Source organism: Hordeum vulgare, chromosome 5H (assembly GCF_904849725.1).
Source record: "Hordeum vulgare subsp. vulgare chromosome 5H, MorexV3_pseudomolecules_assembly, whole genome shotgun sequence".
NCBI classification, from domain to species: domain Eukaryota; kingdom Viridiplantae; phylum Streptophyta; class Magnoliopsida; order Poales; family Poaceae; genus Hordeum; species Hordeum vulgare.
The window spans coordinates 139,316,388-139,340,099 of NC_058522.1; the positions used below are offsets into that span (position 1 = coordinate 139,316,388).

Consider the following 23,712-nt stretch of genomic DNA (forward strand, 5'->3'; position numbering starts at 1 on the left):
TGCTACCCCGATGATGCCTACTACTACGTGGAGGCCGCTGAAGACCAGGAGTAGTTAGGAGGCTCCCAGGCAGGAGGCATCGCCTCGTTCGATCGTTCTATCTTTTGTGCTAGCCTTCTCTAAGGCACCCCACATTTTATGTCTGTACTCAGATATTGTTGCTTCCGCTGACTCGTGTGTTAATCGAGCTTCCGTATTCTAGCCGTCGAAGCCCCTGGCTTGTAATATGAAGTTGATATTGTTTTATTTTGTGTCTAGAGTTGTGTTGTGATATCTTCCCGTGAGTCCTTGAATTTGATCGTATGCATTTACATGTATGATTAGCGTACAATTAAACGGAGGGCGTCACAAACCTGTAAGATGCAACCATGTGAAGCGTCGACAGAACTGCCAACGCACAAACATGTCAAAAATATCAATCTAGAGTCCTTGTGCATGTGCACGGTCTTGATCGTTCATGCCGGCTTGACCCAGCATGCTGCCACCATCTTGACTATCGACATGCTACAACCGAGCTTGTGTAATTTCATTAGTCGACTCGAACCATGATGTCTACTGTACATATTTCAGGCATATGAAAATTAGAAACTACATATTTCTTGCCAAAAAATTTAGAACTACATACGGTTCAAAACTGTTGTAAAATAACTTGATTGAAAAACTCGAGTTAATCCATCCAAATTCATTTCAGTATGCTCTTCACTCCCAAAATATCTAGCTTTACGAAGCTTGCATGTAACATCAACGTTTAGGATAGGGTATTAGAGATAGTTATATGAGTAGGTCGGGTTATAATTTTAAGGATGTGGAATTACTTGCCTGCTGAGTGGGCCTAGGAAGGACTGTCAAAGAATATCAAAGATGTCAGTAGGTTCAACAACAACCCGCCATAGTTCCTTTAGTCGCAGCCTCATGGATGCCAGCGGCCACCGAGTCTGATTGAAACTGCAATCGTTAGTTCAGAACACCTCCCACTCAGCTGGATAGTAAATAAGAAAAACTGCTGGCTTGCACTTGAAGCTTGGGCTGAAAGTGAAAGAGGCTTGACTAGATCGTACTATTTTTAGATCCCTTCGAGTGTGGATGGTACATGGCATAGTCGCGCTGCCGCAGGCCAGCATATCCAGCATCATACTCTCTAGCTTCTGGTCCCCCTGATGTCCCCTCTTCCAGCCGATTTTTTTTCCTCAAGCTGGTGTGGCAACACAACCATATCTATCCTTCCATTACTAATCATGGTTTAATTAAGTACCCCAAAGTAAACGGATTTCACTAAGTCAGTTCATGGCATATGTTGTAGCTGAATAACTATGAATAATTGTTCCCTATTAACTTGGTATATTTGTAACCTAGTAACAGCTATAATGGCTTCTTTGGTGGGCCAATTGATACTATGTGATTGTAATACATAAAAGCAAGGAATCTATGATCGAAAGGTGAAATAGAAAATCATATGAACGACTCAACCTGAAGTCTGATTGATTTGCATATCGATGATAACATAACTACAACTAATGCACATATAGCTGCTTCAAAATGAGATGGACGATATGAGCACTGATTCAATCAAACATATACGGTATCCAAATCACCAAAACTGAAGTAATCAACTAAGATAAATTTAGTAATCTACATCTCAGTCTACAACTTTAAGAAAATTCCATCATCTCCTGCTGCTCTAATCTCATCATCTCCTGTAGTAGTGTACTCCAAAACCAGATAGACACTCGATCCATGGACCTACCTACCATCTACAAGAAAATTAAAACATGTAGTACATAGTAGCATGATTTTGTAGAGAACTTTGTCCAACAACAGAAAATAAATAATTCTGTAGGGCTATTAAGATGGGTATGCTTACATTCATGATTGGTTGTGTATGTGAAAGCAAATCTATTCCAAGATTTCATTGGAACAGATAGCAACAAAATTAACTTATTAATTTTTAATCCGGGTTGTTTTTATATATAGACACGCATTTGTTGCTTTAAACTTGATGCATCTCCTTATTCGGAATAGCGCGGTGCAAATCGCAGAAGAATGTACCAACAATAAATTGCTTCGACTTTCTCCTCATCCCACTAATTAAGACTGTAATCTGGGAGTGATTGAAATAAAAATAGAAAACAAGGGACAACGAAATAAAATTAGATTAGTTGAGCAATAAAAAAACTATGCAGGGTCAGTTTTAGGCACATGGTAGTTACACTGCCTCGTGAAATTAGTAGGCACCTGAACATCAAAACTGAATAGGGTTCGTTGTAGTTTTTGTACATAAAAAACTGAATATACACAAGGAAACCAAATAAGAAGATCAATGTGAGCAGTGTAGCAGCTACAGTTTATGACTCCTAATTACAGTTTTTGACTGAATAAGAATAATATAGAGCATTTATCACAACGGTGGGTTTACGCCGGCCTGAACATATATTATCACAGCATCAAGCAGTTACAAAGAGTAGCATATAGTTACATGAGGAGTTTGGCATTGGGGAGGAGCAAGAACCCCACTGTCATTTCAAATAAGCAACACTCTCAAAATAAAAATCGAGAACACACAAAGGTTCATCACTGAGACTCCCTATATTACAGAGGCTTAATTTTTTCAGTGGACTGCATTCTTCAAACTAGTTCATCTGGTTGATAGGTACAGTGGCAGTTAAGATAGCATACTATGCTGAAGCTGTTCCTTTTGTTCCCATCTTGTAGATGAGCCATAGACGTCTTATCGCGAGCGAATATAAGTTTGTTCAAGGAATGGTACAACTTAGTCACTGGCCAATTATAGTACCATCTTTTTTCGGTTCAACATGCTGGATCCTGGACAAGCACATCTGTCATGAATAACAATATTAAGTGTCAACATCACATATGCAATATAGTAAGCAGCAAACGATGAATAACCTTCTCAGGAAAATAGTGATGTTCATCATCAGGTTTGTCCCAGCTGTGCTTACTAGCAGGCTGTATACGGTGATCCGTCGATCTTTGTCTTCTTTTCCTCCAAAAACAACCCTCCATAAGGTAGCTAACCAAAGTTAATTTTCTAAACCTCAATATAAAAAATCTACACCATTGGTAGTCTAGTATGGGAGATTCAGGTAACCATATTATACAAAAGGAGTAAACATCCATCAAACATGCAAAATGTTATGCACCTAAAATGAAAACAAATTCCCTTCCAAGAACATGATGAGCTTGTATAACAAAGATGTGAATAAGGAATTGCCAATTGTATGTAGAGAATGGGTAAATTTAATCAACATGGAATCTACGAGGGATACCCAGAACATGTTAAAATGAATATCTTAAGGCATTTTAGTGGACTTTAACTGTCAATTTATGGGATTTTCAAAAACAATCAATTTAAGCAGCATTTCTTTTCCCGGGACAAGCTAGTGAGTAGTACGTAGTATCTGGATTAATCAACTGACTATATTCATCTAAAATCTCATAGTCCATCATGAAATTTGGTTCAAGATCACAATCGCCTACCTAAATCCATTTTTTCTTAATTTTATTGAAAAAATGCTTATTCACCAATATGATAACCACCAAGCTAACCTACTAGACTTAAATTCACATAATCCACCAAACACCTTATACTGACTCGTCAAGTCACAATCACCTAACTATATCCAACTAAAATCTTATAATCCATCGTGAAATTTGATTTAAGATTGCAATCACCTAACTAAATCCAAAATGTTTCAAACAAAATTAAAGATATATTTATCCATCAATATAATAATCACCATGCTCATTTATCATACCTAAACTCTCATAACCACCGAACATTTTAGACTATCTTCTCAAGATTAAATCACGTAACTAAATCCACCTAAAATCTTATAATTCATCATGAAATACAGTTCAATATCACAATCACCTAACTAAATCCAAATTTTCCAAGAATTAATCCACTAAACATTTTTTACCGTCTCCTCAAGATCATAGTGAACTAAATAAATGCATCAAAATCTCGAAATCCACCATGAAATTGGGTCCAAGATCACAATTGCCTAACTAAATCCAAATTGCTTCAAGTTTATTAAAGATCCATTTATCCACCAATATAGTAACCACCATGCTCATTTACTAGACATAAATTTTCATAATCCACCGAACATCTTTGACCATCTCGTCAAGATCACAATCACCTAACTAAATCTCCACGTCATCTCCATTTTGTAAAACCTTATTTTCAGAATAATCCCATGGGCATTAGTGACACTCTTGAGTTTTTATAAAACATCTATGAGTAACAAAGATTCTTCCCAAGTCCTATGATTTACATGACTAGCATGGCTAAGCATTACTATTAAACTTGAACATATGAACCACATTTATTTGCGACTACTACATGGTTAGGAAGGAGGGCTATTAAGAATGTCAAAGGAGGGTGTCAATAGCTTTTACAAGCTCGTCAAGATCCCAATCACCCAACTAAATCCATGCAAAACCTCATAATCCATCATAAAATTAGGTCAAAATATGACAATCACCTAACTAAATCCATTTTTTTCCTAATTAACTTAAATATTTGTTTATCCACCAATATAATAATCCTCATGCTTATCTTGTAGACCAAAAATCTCATAATCCACCAAACTTCCTCGACTATCTTTTGAAGACACAATCACCTAACTAAATCCAACTAAAATCTCATAAATCACCGAGAACCTAATTAAATCCAAATTGTTCAAAATTAGTTAATCCACGAACAACTTTGACATCTCCCCAAGACCACAATCTACTAACTAAATCCATTGAAAATCTCGTAATCCACCGCAAAATTTGTTCAAGATCACAATTGCCTAACTACATCCAGATTGCTCCATGTTTACTAAAGATCCATTTATCCACCAATATAATAACCATCATGGTCCCTTACTAGACCTAAATTTTACTACATTTCATCAATCATCTCTGACTATCTATTTAAGATCACAGTCATCTAACTAAATCCAACAAAGCCTCAAAATCCCATCATGAATTTGGTTGAAAAAATACGATCACCTAACTAAATCAAAATTGTTCCAAACTAAATTAAAGATATGTTTATCCACCAATATAAATTCACCATTCTCATCTTCTAAACCTAAAATCTCACAGTCAAGCAAACATCTTTAACTATATTCTCAAGACACAATCATTTAACTAAATCCACGTAAAATCTCATAATCCAGCGTGAAATTCGGTTTAGTATCACGGCCACCTAAGTAAATTCAAATTGTCCAAGATTAATTAATCCACCAAACATATTTAGAGTATCTCCTCAAAATAGCCATCAACTAACCAATCCATCAAAAATCTCATAATTCACAATAAAATTTGGTTCAAGGCCACAATCGGCTAATTAAATCCAAATTGTTTTAAATTTATTAAAGATTCATTTATTTACCAAATAATAATCAACATGCTCACCTATTAGACCTAAATTCACATAATCCACCGAAAATATTTTACTAAGTCGTCGAAATAAAAAACACCTAACTAAAACCAACCAAAACACCCACCGTAAAATTAGTTTAAAAGATCACAATCACCTAACTAAATCCAAATTGTTTCAAACTAAATTAAATATATGTTTATCCACCAATATAATAATCATCATGCTCATCTACTAGACCTAAAATCTCATAATCCACCAAACATCTCTGATTATCATCTCAAGACACAATCACCTAACTAAATCCAACTAAAATCTCATAAATCACAAAATAATAGTTCAATATCACAATCACCTAACTAAATCCATATTCTTCAAGATCAATTCATCCACCAAATTTTTTTGACTCTCTCCTCAAGATCACAACCACCTAAATCCATTGAAAAATCTCGTAATCCATCATGCAATTTGTTCAAGATCACAATCGCCTAACTAAATCCAAATTGTTCCATGTTTACTAAAGAAGTCGCTACTTTATTGGAGATTGAGGTTTCTTCTATCTCTAATGGCTTCTTTATTTCCTAAGAGAAGTATATCTAGGATATTCTTACTCATGCTGCTTTGATGAGCACACTGTTGAGACTCCTATGGAGCTCAACATCCACTTTTGTGTCCACCTCCACTCCTTGCAAATCTGGATGTGTATCCGTTGCCTGGTGGCGTGTTGCTATGTGTGCTATCTTTATCCCACATCACGTGTTCCCTCGCTGGTCGACACCGTAACCGCATGCTCAAGCACCATCAATGGCGAGCAAGAGCTTGGACAATTGGCGCATACCTAGATTTTGTACACGGGGCGCGTCCGAGAACATGTGATACCTATCGTCAAGGCCAAGGGCGCACAGTAGGAGAATGTGGGATGCTTAATCAAGTGCGTGACACAAAACCGCAAACAGGACAAGGACATCAAGCCGGATCAACGGGGAACAAAGAATGCACAGGAACGTGGGATGCTCGATAAACTCCATCTGCTGCCATTATCCCTAGTCTCTCCACCTCCCTTGCCTTGTTTATCAGCTATTTTCAGTAGTGGCATCATCGCCTTGAGTCACTTGTGTGGCTCTCATCTCTATCCACCAATATAATAATCAACATGCTCATCTACTAAACCTATATCAAGATAATCCACCGGCCATCTTTTACTAGCTCGTCAAAATCATAATCACCTAACTAAATCCAACCAAAATCTTATAATCCACTGTAAAATTAGGTTAAAAGATCACAATCACCAAACTAAATTCAAATTGTTCTAAACCAAATCAAATATCCTTTTATCCATCAATATAATAATCATCATGCTCATTTATTATACCTAAAATCTCATAATCCACCAAACATATTCGATTATCTTCATAGGACACAATCACCTAACTAAATGCAACTAAAATCTCATAAATCAAAGAGAAATTTGGTCAAAGATCACAGTCACCAAAGTAAATCCAAATTGTTTCAAGCTAAATTAAATATCTATTTATGCACCAATATAATAATCACCATTTTCATCTACTAAACCTAAAATCTCATAATCCAACAACCATCACTCACTATATTCTCAAGACACAATCACCTAACTAAATCCACCTAATCTCATGATCCCTCATGAAATTTGGTTCAGTGTCACAACCACCTTATTAAATCCAAATTGGTCCAGATTAATTAATCCACCAAACATCGTTGACTATTTTCTCAAGATCACAATCAAATAACAAAAGCCATAAAAAATCTCATAAACCACCATAAAATTTTGTTCAAGATCACAACCGCCTAACTAAATCCAATTTTTTCCAAGTTTATTAGAAGAACATTTATTTATCAATATAATAACCAACATGCTCACCTACTAAACCTAAATCCACATAAGTCACCAAACATCTTTTACTAGTTCGTCAAGATCACAACCACCTAACTAGATCTAAGTTCTTTCAAACTAAATTAAAGATCTGTTTATCCATCAATATAATAATCACCATGCCCATTTACCATACCTAGAAATCTCATAATCCACCAAACATGTTTTACTATCTTCTCATGATTAAATCACCTAACTAAATCCACCTAAAATCTCATAAATCAGTGAAAAATTTGGTTCAATATCACAATCACCAAACTAAATCCAAATTATTCAAGATTAATTAATCCATCGAATCGTCAAGATCACAATCAACTAATCAAATCAATCCATAACCTCGTAATCCACCATGAAATTTTGTTCAAGATCACAATCGTAACTAAATTCAAATTGCTTCAAGTTTATTAGAGATCCACTTATCCACAAATATAATAATCATCATATTTGCTGACTAGAGGTATTAATCCATCGAACATCTTTGAATATCTTATCAAGATCACAATCACCTAAGTAAATCCAGCCAAAACCTCATAATCCATCCTAAATTTAGGTTAAAGATCACAACACCTAAGTAATCAGAACTGATCCGAACTAAATTAAATATGTGATTATCTACCACTATAGTAATCACCATGCTCATTTCCATATCTAAAATCTAATAATCCACCAACATTTTTGACTAAATTCACCTAAATCAAATAAATCACCGAATATTTTTGTTGAATATCACAATCACCGAACTAAATCCAAATTGTTCAAGATTAATTAATCCACCGAACATCTTTGACTATTCCCTCAAGATCTCAATCAACTAATTAGATCCATTTAAAATCTAGTATTTCACCATGAAATTTGGTTAAAGACCACAATCGCCTAACTAAATCCAAATTACGCCAAGTTTACTTAAAATCAATGTGTCCATCAATATAATAACGACCATGCTTACTTACTAGACATAAATGCCCACATAATCCACCGAACATCTTTGACTACCTCACCAAGATTATAGTCACCTAAATAAATCCAACCCAAAAATCAAAATGCACTGTGAATTTGGTTAGAAGTTCACAATCACCTAACTAAATTCAAATTGTTTCAAACTAAATGAAAGGTCAGTTTATCCACCAATATAATAGTCACCATGCTGATGTACTAGGCCTAAAATCTTAAAAACCACCGAACATCTTTGACCATCTTATCAAGATCATAATAAGTTATCTAAATCCACATAAATCATCATGAAATTCGACTCAATATCGCAAAAGCCTAACTAAATTCAAATTGTTCAAGATTAATTAATCCATCAAATATCTTTGAGTATCTTCTCAAGATGAAAATCAACTGACTATATTCATCTAAAATCTCATAATCCATCATGAAATTTGGTTCAAGATCACAGTCGCCTAACTAAATCCATTTTTTCTTAAGTTTATTAAAAAATTGCTTATTCACCAATTCACCAATATAATAACCACCAAGCTCACCTACTAGACTTAAATTCACATAATCCACCAAACATCTTATACTAACTCGTCAAGATCACAATCACCTAACTAAATCCAACCAAAACCTTATAATCACCTAACTAAATCCAAAATGTTTCATACAAAATTAAAGATATATTTATCCACCAATATAATAATCACCATGCTCATCTATCATACCTAAAATCTCATAATCCACCTAACATTTTAGACTATCTTCTCAAGATTAAATCATGTAACTAAATCCACCTAAAATCTCATAATTCATCATGAAATACAGTTCAATATCACAATCACCTAACTAAATCAAAAATTTCCAAGAATTAATCCACTAAATATTTTTGACCATCTCCTCAAGATCACAATGAACTAAATAAATGCATCAAAATCTCGTAATCCGCCATGAAATTTGGTCCAAGATCACAATTGCTTAACTAAATCCAAACTGCTTCAAGTTTATTAAAGATCCATTTATCCACCAATATAGTAACCACCATGCTCATTACTAGACATAAATTTTCATAATCCACCGAACATCTTTGACTATCTCGTCAAGATCACAATCACCTAACTAAATCTCCACTTCATCTCCATTTTGTAAAACCTTATTTTCAAAATCATCCCATGGGCATTAGTGACACCCTTGAGTTTTTATAAAACATCTATGAGTAACAAAGATTCTTCCCAAGTCCTATGATTTACACGACTAGCATGGCTAAACAATGCTATTAAACTTGGACATATGAACCACATTTATTTGCGACCACTACATGGTTAGGATGGAGGGCTATTAAGAATGTCAAAGGAGGGTGTCAATATCTTCTACAAGCTCTGTCAAGATCCCAATCACCCAACTAAATCCAAGCAAAACCTCATAATCCATCATAAAATTAGGTCAAAATATGACAATCACCTAACTAAATCCATTTTTTCCTAAATAAATTAAATATTTGTTTATCCACCAATATAACTATCCTCATGCTTATCTTGTAAACCAAAAATCTCATAATCTAGCAAACTTCCTCGACTATCTTCTGAAGACACAACCACCTAGCTAAATCCAACTAAATTCTCATAAATCATTGAGAAATTTGGCTCAATGTCTCGATCACCTAAGTAAATCCAAATTGTTCAAAAGTAGTTAATCCACTGAACATCTTTGACATCTCCCCAAGATCACAATCTACTAACTAAATCCATTGAAAATCTCGTAATCCACAACGAAATTTGTTCAAGATAACAATTGCCTAACTACATACAGATTGCTCGATGTTTACTAAAGATCCATTTATCCACCAATATATTAACCACCGTGGTCCCTTACTAGACCTAATTTAGCATATTCCATCAAATCATCTGTGACTATCTCTTTAAGATCACAGTCATCTACCTAAATCCAACAAAACCTCAAAATCCCATCATGAATTTGGTTGAAAAAAAAAGAATAACCTTACTAAATCAAAATTGTTCCAAACTAAATTAAAGATCTGGTTATCCACCAATATAAAATCACCATTCTCATCTTCTATACCTAAAATCTCATAGTCAAGCAAACATCTTTGATTATATTCTCAAGACACAATCATCTAACTAAATCCATGAAAAATCTCATAATCCAGCGTGAAATTCGGTTTAGTATCACGACCACCTAAGTAAATTCAAAATGTCCAAGATTAATTAATCCACCAAACATCTTTAGAATATCTCCTCAAAATCGCCATCAAATCCATCAAAAATCTCATAATCCACCAATATAAGTTTCAAACAAAGTTAAATATAAGTTTATCCACCAATATAATAATCATCATGCTCATCTACTAGACCTAAAATCTCAGAATCCACCAAACACCTTTGATTATCATCTCAAGGCACAATCACCTAACTAAATCCAACTAAAATCTCATAACGCACAAAAAAATAGTTCAATATTACAATCACCTAACTAAGTCCATATTGTTCAAGATCAACTAATCCACCAAACATTTTTGACTATTTCCTCAAGATCACAATCACCTAAATCCAATGAAAAATCTCGTAATCCACCATGCAATTTGTTCAGGATCACAATCGCCTAACTAAATCCAAATTGTTCCATTTTACTAAACAAGTTCCTACTTTCTTGGAGATTGAGGTTTCTTCTATCTCTAATGGCATCTTTATTTCCTAAGAGAAGTATATCTAGGATCTTCTTACTCATGCTACTCTGATGACCACACTGTTGAGACTCCTATGGAGCTAAACATCCACTTTTGTGTCCACCTCCGCTCCTTGTAAATCCGGATGTGTATTCGTTGCCTGGTGGCGGGTTGCCATGTGTGCTGTCTTGATCCCACATCCCGTGTTCCCTAGTTGGTCGACACCGTAACCGCACGCTCAAGCACCACCAATGGCGAGCAAGAGCTAGGACAATTGGCGCATACCTGAATTTTATACACGGGACGCGCCCAAGAACACGCGATACCTACCGTCAAGGCCAAGGGCACTTAGTAGGAGAACGTGGGATGCTTAATCAAGTGTGTGGCACGAAACCGCAAATAGGACAAGGACATCAAGCTGGATAAACGGGGAACAAAGAATGCACGGGAACGTGGGATGCTGGATAAAGTCCATCTACTGCCATTATCCCCAGCCTCTCCACCTCTCTTGCCTTGTTTATCAGCTATTTTCACTAGTGGCATCATCGACTTGAGTCACTTGTGTGGCTCTCATCTCTATCCACCAATATAATAATCAACATGCTCATCTACTAAACCTAGATTCATATAATCCACCGGCCATCTTTTACTAGCTCGTCAAAATCATAATCACCTAACTAAATCCAACCAAAACCTTATAATCCATTGTAAAATTAGGTTAAAAGATCACAATCACTGAACTAAATCCAAATTGTTCTAAACCAAATCAAATATCTTTTTATCCATCAATATAATAATCATCATGCTCATTTATTATACCTAAAATCTCATAATCCACCAAACATATTCGATTATCTTCATAGGACACAATCACCTAACTAAATGCAACTAAAATCTCATAAATCAAAGAGAAATTTGGTCAAAGATCACAGTCACCAAAGTAAATCCAAATTGTTTCAAGCTAAATTAAATATCTATTTATGCACCAATATAATAATCACCATTTTCATCTACTAAACCTAAAATCTCATAATCCAACAACCATCACTCACTATATTCTCAAGACACAATCACCTAACTAAATCCACCTAATCTCATGATCCCTCATGAAATTTGGTTCAGTGTCACAACCACCTTATTAAATCCAAATTGGTCCAGATTAATTAATCCACCAAACATCGTTGACTATTTTCTCAAGATCACAATCAAATAACAAAAGCCATAAAAAATCTCATAAACCACCATAAAATTTTGTTCAAGATCACAACCGCCTAACTAAATCCAATTTTTTCCAAGTTTATTAGAAGAACATTTATTTATCAATATAATAACCAACATGCTCACCTACTAAACCTAAATCCACATAAGTCACCAAACATCTTTTACTAGTTCGTCAAGATCACAACCACCTAACTAGATCTAAGTTCTTTCAAACTAAATTAAAGATCTGTTTATCCATCAATATAATAATCACCATGCCCATTTACCATACCTAGAAATCTCATAATCCACCAAACATGTTTTACTATCTTCTCATGATTAAATCACCTAACTAAATCCACCTAAAATCTCATAAATCAGTGAAAAATTTGGTTCAATATCACAATCACCAAACTAAATCCAAATTATTCAAGATTAATTAATCCATCGAATCGTCAAGATCACAATCAACTAATCAAATCAATCCATAACCTCGTAATCCACCATGAAATTTTGTTCAAGATCACAATCGTAACTAAATTCAAATTGCTTCAAGTTTATTAGAGATCCACTTATCCACAAATATAATAATCATCATATTTGCTGACTAGAGGTATTAATCCATCGAACATCTTTGAATATCTTATCAAGATCACAATCACCTAAGTAAATCCAGCCAAAACCTCATAATCCATCCTAAATTTAGGTTAAAGATCACAACACCTAAGTAATCAGAACTGATCCGAACTAAATTAAATATGTGATTATCTACCACTATAGTAATCACCATGCTCATTTCCATATCTAAAATCTAATAATCCACCAACATTTTTGACTAAATTCACCTAAATCAAATAAATCACCGAATATTTTTGTTGAATATCACAATCACCGAACTAAATCCAAATTGTTCAAGATTAATTAATCCACCGAACATCTTTGACTATTCCCTCAAGATCTCAATCAACTAATTAGATCCATTTAAAATCTAGTATTTCACCATGAAATTTGGTTAAAGACCACAATCGCCTAACTAAATCCAAATTACGCCAAGTTTACTTAAAATCAATGTGTCCATCAATATAATAACGACCATGCTTACTTACTAGACATAAATGCCCACATAATCCACCGAACATCTTTGACTACCTCACCAAGATTATAGTCACCTAAATAAATCCAACCCAAAAATCAAAATGCACTGTGAATTTGGTTAGAAGTTCACAATCACCTAACTAAATTCAAATTGTTTCAAACTAAATGAAAGGTCAGTTTATCCACCAATATAATAGTCACCATGCTGATGTACTAGGCCTAAAATCTTAAAAACCACCGAACATCTTTGACCATCTTATCAAGATCATAATAAGTTATCTAAATCCACATAAATCATCATGAAATTCGACTCAATATCGCAAAAGCCTAACTAAATTCAAATTGTTCAAGATTAATTAATCCATCAAATATCTTTGAGTATCTTCTCAAGATGAAAATCAACTGACTATATTCATCTAAAATCTCATAATCCATCATGAAATTTGGTTCAAGATCACAGTCGCCTAACTAAATCCATTTTTTCTTAAGTTTATTAAAAAATTGCTTATTCACCAATTCACCAATATAATAACCACCAAGCTCACCTACTAGACTTAAATTCACATAATCCACCAAACATCTTATACTAACTCGTCAAGATCACAATCACCTAACTAAATCCAACCAAAACCTTATAATCACCTAACTAAATCCAAAATGTTTCATACAAAATTAAAGATATATTTATCCACCAATATAATAATCACCATGCTCATCTATCATACCTAAAGTCTCATAATCCACCTAACATTTTAGACTATCTTCTCAAGATTAAATCATGTAACTAAATCCACCTAAAATCTCATAATTCATCATGAAATACAGTTCAATATCACAATCACCTAACTAAATCAAAAATTTCCAAGAATTAATCCACTAAATATTTTTGACCATCTCCTCAAGATCACAATGAACTAAATAAATGCATCAAAATCTCGTAATCCGCCATGAAATTTGGTCCAAGATCACAATTGCTTAACTAAATCCAAACTGCTTCAAGTTTATTAAAGATCCATTTATCCACCAATATAGTAACCACCATGCTCATTACTAGACATAAATTTTCATAATCCACCGAACATCTTTGACTATCTCGTCAAGATCACAATCACCTAACTAAATCTCCACTTCATCTCCATTTTGTAAAACCTTATTTTCAAAATCATCCCATGGGCATTAGTGACACCCTTGAGTTTTTATAAAACATCTATGAGTAACAAAGATTCTTCCCAAGTCCTATGATTTACACGACTAGCATGGCTAAACAATGCTATTAAACTTGGACATATGAACCACATTTATTTGCGACCACTACATGGTTAGGATGGAGGGCTATTAAGAATGTCAAAGGAGGGTGTCAATATCTTCTACAAGCTCTGTCAAGATCCCAATCACCCAACTAAATCCAAGCAAAACCTCATAATCCATCATAAAATTAGGTCAAAATATGACAATCACCTAACTAAATCCATTTTTTCCTAAATAAATTAAATATTTGTTTATCCACCAATATAACTATCCTCATGCTTATCTTGTAAACCAAAAATCTCATAATCTAGCAAACTTCCTCGACTATCTTCTGAAGACACAACCACCTAGCTAAATCCAACTAAATTCTCATAAATCATTGAGAAATTTGGCTCAATGTCTCGATCACCTAAGTAAATCCAAATTGTTCAAAAGTAGTTAATCCACTGAACATCTTTGACATCTCCCCAAGATCACAATCTACTAACTAAATCCATTGAAAATCTCGTAATCCACAACGAAATTTGTTCAAGATAACAATTGCCTAACTACATACAGATTGCTCGATGTTTACTAAAGATCCATTTATCCACCAATATATTAACCACCGTGGTCCCTTACTAGACCTAATTTAGCATATTCCATCAAATCATCTGTGACTATCTCTTTAAGATCACAGTCATCTACCTAAATCCAACAAAACCTCAAAATCCCATCATGAATTTGGTTGAAAAAAAAAGAATAACCTTACTAAATCAAAATTGTTCCAAACTAAATTAAAGATCTGGTTATCCACCAATATAAAATCACCATTCTCATCTTCTATACCTAAAATCTCATAGTCAAGCAAACATCTTTGATTATATTCTCAAGACACAATCATCTAACTAAATCCATGAAAAATCTCATAATCCAGCGTGAAATTCGGTTTAGTATCACGACCACCTAAGTAAATTCAAAATGTCCAAGATTAATTAATCCACCAAACATCTTTAGAATATCTCCTCAAAATCGCCATCAAATCCATCAAAAATCTCATAATCCACCAATATAAGTTTCAAACAAAGTTAAATATAAGTTTATCCACCAATATAATAATCATCATGCTCATCTACTAGACCTAAAATCTCAGAATCCACCAAACACCTTTGATTATCATCTCAAGGCACAATCACCTAACTAAATCCAACTAAAATCTCATAACGCACAAAAAAATAGTTCAATATTACAATCACCTAACTAAGTCCATATTGTTCAAGATCAACTAATCCACCAAACATTTTTGACTATTTCCTCAAGATCACAATCACCTAAATCCAATGAAAAATCTCGTAATCCACCATGCAATTTGTTCAGGATCACAATCGCCTAACTAAATCCAAATTGTTCCATTTTACTAAACAAGTTCCTACTTTCTTGGAGATTGAGGTTTCTTCTATCTCTAATGGCATCTTTATTTCCTAAGAGAAGTATATCTAGGATCTTCTTACTCATGCTACTCTGATGACCACACTGTTGAGACTCCTATGGAGCTAAACATCCACTTTTGTGTCCACCTCCGCTCCTTGTAAATCCGGATGTGTATTCGTTGCCTGGTGGCGGGTTGCCATGTGTGCTGTCTTGATCCCACATCCCGTGTTCCCTAGTTGGTCGACACCGTAACCGCACGCTCAAGCACCACCAATGGCGAGCAAGAGCTAGGACAATTGGCGCATACCTGAATTTTATACACGGGACGCGCCCAAGAACACGCGATACCTACCGTCAAGGCCAAGGGCACTTAGTAGGAGAACGTGGGATGCTTAATCAAGTGTGTGGCACGAAACCGCAAATAGGACAAGGACATCAAGCTGGATAAACGGGGAACAAAGAATGCACGGGAACGTGGGATGCTGGATAAAGTCCATCTACTGCCATTATCCCCAGCCTCTCCACCTCTCTTGCCTTGTTTATCAGCTATTTTCACTAGTGGCATCATCGACTTGAGTCACTTGTGTGGCTCTCATCTCTATCCACCAATATAATAATCAACATGCTCATCTACTAAACCTAGATTCATATAATCCACCGGCCATCTTTTACTAGCTCGTCAAAATCATAATCACCTAACTAAATCCAACCAAAACCTTATAATCCATTGTAAAATTAGGTTAAAAGATCACAATCACTGAACTAAATCCAAATTGTTCTAAACCAAATCAAATATCTTTTTATCCATCAATATAATAATCATCATGCTCATTTATTATACCTAAAATCTCATAATCCACCAAACATATTCGATTATCTTCATAGGACACAATCACCTAACTAAATGCAACTAAAATCTCATAAATCAAAGAGAAATTTGGTCAAAGATCACAGTCACCAAAGTAAATCCAAATTGTTTCAAGCTAAATTAAATATCTATTTATGCACCAATATAATAATCACCATTTTCATCTACTAAACCTAAAATCTCATAATCCAACAACCATCACTCACTATATTCTCAAGACACAATCACCTAACTAAATCCACCTAATCTCATGATCCCTCATGAAATTTGGTTCAGTGTCACAACCACCTTATTAAATCCAAATTGGTCCAGATTAATTAATCCACCAAACATCGTTGACTATTTTCTCAAGATCACAATCAAATAACAAAAGCCATAAAAAATCTCATAAACCACCATAAAATTTTGTTCAAGATCACAACCGCCTAACTAAATCCAATTTTTTCCAAGTTTATTAGAAGAACATTTATTTATCAATATAATAACCAACATGCTCACCTACTAAACCTAAATCCACATAAGTCACCAAACATCTTTTACTAGTTCGTCAAGATCACAACCACCTAACTAGATCTAAGTTCTTTCAAACTAAATTAAAGATCTGTTTATCCATCAATATAATAATCACCATGCCCATTTACCATACCTAGAAATCTCATAATCCACCAAACATGTTTTACTATCTTCTCATGATTAAATCACCTAACTAAATCCACCTAAAATCTCATAAATCAGTGAAAAATTTGGTTCAATATCACAATCACCAAACTAAATCCAAATTATTCAAGATTAATTAATCCATCGAATCGTCAAGATCACAATCAACTAATCAAATCAATCCATAACCTCGTAATCCACCATGAAATTTTGTTCAAGATCACAATCGTAACTAAATTCAAATTGCTTCAAGTTTATTAGAGATCCACTTATCCACAAATATAATAATCATCATATTTGCTGACTAGAGGTATTAATCCATCGAACATCTTTGAATATCTTATCAAGATCACAATCACCTAAGTAAATCCAGCCAAAACCTCATAATCCATCCTAAATTTAGGTTAAAGATCACAACACCTAAGTAATCAGAACTGATCCGAACTAAATTAAATATGTGATTATCTACCACTATAGTAATCACCATGCTCATTTCCATATCTAAAATCTAATAATCCACCAACATTTTTGACTAAATTCACCTAAATCAAATAAATCACCGAATATTTTTGTTGAATATCACAATCACCGAACTAAATCCAAATTGTTCAAGATTAATTAATCCACCGAACATCTTTGACTATTCCCTCAAGATCTCAATCAACTAATTAGATCCATTTAAAATCTAGTATTTCACCATGAAATTTGGTTAAAGACCACAATCGCCTAACTAAATCCAAATTACGCCAAGTTTACTTAAAATCAATGTGTCCATCAATATAATAACGACCATGCTTACTTACTAGACATAAATGCCCACATAATCCACCGAACATCTTTGACTACCTCACCAAGATTATAGTCACCTAAATAAATCCAACCCAAAAATCAAAATGCACTGTGAATTTGGTTAGAAGTTCACAATCACCTAACTAAATTCAAATTGTTTCAAACTAAATGAAAGGTCAGTTTATCCACCAATATAATAGTCACCATGCTGATGTACTAGGCCTAAAATCTTAAAAACCACCGAACATCTTTGACCATCTTATCAAGATCATAATAAGTTATCTAAATCCACATAAATCATCATGAAATTCGACTCAATATCGCAAAAGCCTAACTAAATTCAAATTGTTCAAGATTAATTAATCCATCAAATATCTTTGAGTATCTTCTCAAGATGAAAATCAACTGACTATATTCATCTAAAATCTCATAATCCATCATGAAATTTGGTTCAAGATCACAGTCGCCTAACTAAATCCATTTTTTCTTAAGTTTATTAAAAAATTGCTTATTCACCAATTCACCAATATAATAACCACCAAGCTCACCTACTAGACTTAAATTCACATAATCCACCAAACATCTTATACTAACTCGTCAAGATCACAATCACCTAACTAAATCCAACCAAAACCTTATAATCACCTAACTAAATCCAAAATGTTTCATACAAAATTAAAGATATATTTATCCACCAATATAATAATCACCATGCTCATCTATCATACCTAAAATCTCATAATCCACCTAACATTTTAGACTATCTTCTCAAGATTAAATCATGTAACTAAATCCACCTAAAATCTCATAATTCATCATGAAATACAGTTCAATATCACAATCACCTAACTAAATCAAAAATTTCCAAGAATTAATCCACTAAATATTTTTGACCATCTCCTCAAGATCACAATGAACTAAATAAATGCATCAAAATCTCGTAATCCGCCATGAAATTTGGTCCAAGATCACAATTGCTTAACTAAATCCAAACTGCTTCAAGTTTATTAAAGATCCATTTATCCACCAATATAGTAACCACCATGCTCATTACTAGACATAAATTTTCATAATCCACCGAACATCTTTGACTATCTCGTCAAGATCACAATCACCTAACTAAATCTCCACTTCATCTCCATTTTGTAAAACCTTATTTTCAAAATCATCCCATGGGCATTAGTGACACCCTTGAGTTTTTATAAAACATCTATGAGTAACAAAGATTCTTCCCAAGTCCTATGATTTACACGACTAGCATGGCTAAACAATGCTATTAAACTTGGACATATGAACCACATTTATTTGCGACCACTACATGGTTAGGATGGAGGGCTATTAAGAATGTCAAAGGAGGGTGTCAATATCTTCTACAAGCTCTGTCAAGATCCCAATCACCCAACTAAATCCAAGCAAAACCTCATAATCCATCATAAAATTAGGTCAAAATATGACAATCACCTAACTAAATCCATTTTTTCCTAAATAAATTAAATATTTGTTTATCCACCAATATAACTATCCTCATGCTTATCTTGTAAACCAAAAATCTCATAATCTAGCAAACTTCCTCGACTATCTTCTGAAGACACAACCACCTAGCTAAATCCAACTAAATTCTCATAAATCATTGAGAAATTTGGCTCAATGTCTCGATCACCTAAGTAAATCCAAATTGTTCAAAAGTAGTTAATCCACTGAACATCTTTGACATCTCCCCAAGATCACAATCTACTAACTAAATCCATTGAAAATCTCGTAATCCACAACGAAATTTGTTCAAGATAACAATTGCCTAACTACATACAGATTGCTCGATGTTTACTAAAGATCCATTTATCCACCAATATATTAACCACCGTGGTCCCTTACTAGACCTAATTTAGCATATTCCATCAAATCATCTGTGACTATCTCTTTAAGATCACAGTCATCTACCTAAATCCAACAAAACCTCAAAATCCCATCATGAATTTGGTTGAAAAAAAAAGAATAACCTTACTAAATCAAAATTGTTCCAAACTAAATTAAAGATCTGGTTATCCACCAATATAAAATCACCATTCTCATCTTCTATACCTAAAATCTCATAGTCAAGCAAACATCTTTGATTATATTCTCAAGACACAATCATCTAACTAAATCCATGAAAAATCTCATAATCCAGCGTGAAATTCGGTTTAGTATCACGACCACCTAAGTAAATTCAAAATGTCCAAGATTAATTAATCCACCAAACATCTTTAGAATATCTCCTCAAAATCGCCATCAAATCCATCAAAAATCTCATAATCCACCAATATAAGTTTCAAACAAAGTTAAATATAAGTTTATCCACCAATATAATAATCATCATGCTCATCTACTAGACCTAAAATCTCAGAATCCACCCAACACCTTTGATTATCATCTCAAGGCACAATCACCTAACTAAATCCAACTAAAATCTCATAACGCACAAAAAAATAGTTCAATATTACAATCACCTAACTAAGTCCATATTGTTCAAGATCAACTAATCCACCAAACATTTTTGACTATTTCCTCAAGATCACAATCACCTAAATCCAATGAAAAATCTCGTAATCAACCATGCAATTTGTTCAGGATCACAATCGCCTAACTAAATCCAAATTGTTCCATTTTACTAAACAAGTTCCTACTTTCTTGGAGATTGAGGTTTCTTCTATCTCTAATGGCATCTTTATTTCCTAAGAGAAGTATATCTAGGATCTTCTTACTCATGCTACTCTGATGACCACACTGTTGAGACTCCTATGGAGCTAAACATCCACTTTTGTGTCCACCTCCGCTCCTTGTAAATCCGGATGTGTATTCGTTGCCTGGTGGCGGGTTGCCATGTGTGCTGTCTTGATCCCACATCCCGTGTTCCCTAGTTGGTCGACACCGTAACCGCACGCTCAAGCACCACCAATGGCGAGCAAGAGCTAGGACAATTGGCGCATACCTGAATTTTATACACGGGACGCGCCCAAGAACACGCGATACCTACCGTCAAGGCCAAGGGCACTTAGTAGGAGAACGTGGGATGCTTAATCAAGTGTGTGGCACGAAACCGCAAATAGGACAAGGACATCAAGCTGGATAAACGGGGAACAAAGAATGCACGGGAACGTGGGATGCTGGATAAAGTCCATCTACTGCCATTATCCCCAGCCTCTCCACCTCTCTTGCCTTGTTTATCAGCTATTTTCACTAGTGGCATCATCGACTTGAGTCACTTGTGTGGCTCTCATCTCTATCCACCAATATAATAATCAACATGCTCATCTACTAAACCTAGATTCATATAATCCACCGGCCATCTTTTACTAGCTCGTCAAAATCATAATCACCTAACTAAATCCAACCAAAACCTTATAATCCATTGTAAAATTAGGTTAAAAGATCACAATCACTGAGCTAAATCCAAATTGTTCTAAACCAAATCAAATATCTTTTTATCCATCAATATAATAATCATCATGCTCATTTATTATACCTAAAATCTCATAATCCACCAAACATATTCGATTATCTTCATAGGACACAATCACCTAACTAAATGCAACTAAAATCTCATAAATCAAAGAGAAATTTGGTCAAAGATCACAGTCACCAAAGTAAATCCAAATTGTTTCAAGCTAAATTAAATATCTATTTATGCACCAATATAATAATCACCATTTTCATCTACTAAACCTAAAATCTCATAATCCAACAACCATCACTCACTATATTCTCAAGACACAATCACCTAACTAAATCCACCTAATCTCATGATCCCTCATGAAATTTGGTTCAGTGTCACAACCACCTTATTAAATCCAAATTGGTCCAGATTAATTAATCCACCAAACATCGTTGACTATTTTCTCAAGATCACAATCAAATAACAAAAGCCATAAAAAATCTCATAAACCACCATAAAATTTTGTTCAAGATCACAACCGCCTAACTAAATCCAATTTTTTCCAAGTTTCTTGGAAGAACATTTATTTATTGGTAGAATAACCAACATGCTCACCTACTAAACCTAAATCCACATAAGTCACCTTACATCTTTTACTAGCTCATCAAGATCACAACCGCCTAACTAGATCTAAATTATTTCAAACTAAATTAAAGATCTGTTTATCCATCAATATAATAATCAGCATGCCCATTTACCATACCTAGAAATCTCATAATCCATCAAACATGTTTTACTATATTCTCAAGATTAAATCACCTAACTAAATCCACCTAAAATCTCATAAATCACTGAAAAATTTGGTTCAATATCACAATCACCAAACTAAATCCAAATTATTCAAGATTAATTAATCCACCGAATTGTCAAGATCGCAATCAACTAATCAAATCCATCCATAACCTCGTAATCCACCATGAAATTTGGTTCAAGATCACAATCGTAACTAAATTCAAATTGCTTCAAGTTTATTAGAGATCCACTTATCCACCAATATAATAATCATCATATTTGCTGACTAGAGGTATTAATCCATCGAACATCTTTGAATATCTTATCAAGATCACAATCACCTAAGTAAATCCAGCCAAAACCTCATAATCCATCCTAAATTTAGGTTAAAGATCACAACACCTAAGTAATCAGAACTGATCCGAACTAAATTAAATATCTGATTATCTACCAATATAATAATCACCATGCTCATTTTCATACCTACAATCTCATAATCCACCAACATTTTCACTTTCTCAAGACACAATCGCCTAACTAAATCCAAATTACGCCAAGTTTACTAAAAATCCATTTGTCCATCAATATAATAACGACCATGCTCACTTACTAGACATAAATTCTCACATAATCCACCGAACATCTTTAACTACCTCACCAAGATCGTAGTCACCTAAATATATCCAACCCGAACATCAAAATCTACTATGAATTTGGTTAAAAGTTCACAATCACCTAATAAATTCAAATTGTTTCAAACTAAATGAAAGGTCAGTTTATCCACCAATGAATAGTCACCATGCTCATGTACTAGGCCTAAAATCTTAAAATCCACCGAACATCTTTGACCATCTTCTCAAGATCATAATAAGTTACCTAAATCCACATAAACCATCATGAAATTCGATTCAATATCGCAAAAGCCTAACTAAATTCAAATTGTTCAAGATTAATTAATCCATCGAATATCTTTGAGTATCTTCTCAAGATGAAAATCAGCTGACTATATTCATCTAAAATCTCATAATCCATCATGAAATTTGGTTCGAGATCACAATCGCCTAACTAAATCCAAATTTTCTTAAGTTTATTGAAAAATTGCTTATTCACCTATATAATAACCACCAAGCTCACCTACTAGACCTAAATTCACATAATCCACCAAACATCTTATACTATCTCGTCAAGACACAATCACCTAACTAAATCCAACTAAAATCTCATAAATCACCGAGAAATTTGGCTCAATGTCGCGATCACCTAACTAAATCCAAATTGTTCGAAATTAGTTAATCCAACGAATATCTTTGACATCTCCCCA

At 34.1% G+C, this 23,712-nt stretch overlaps 1 long non-coding RNA gene across 1 annotated transcript; it reads right to left on the reverse strand.

Moving 5' to 3' along the window:
• Positions 1-2,406: 2,406 nt before the first annotated feature.
• Positions 2,407-20,568, reverse strand: LOC123400096. Its single transcript, XR_006610481.1, has 3 exons — positions 9,657-20,568; positions 2,905-4,595; positions 2,407-2,834 (listed from the first exon to the last, which is right to left on the reverse strand). It is a non-coding gene; the product is annotated as an uncharacterized LOC123400096 (long non-coding RNA).
• Positions 20,569-23,712: the final 3,144 nt, after the last annotated feature.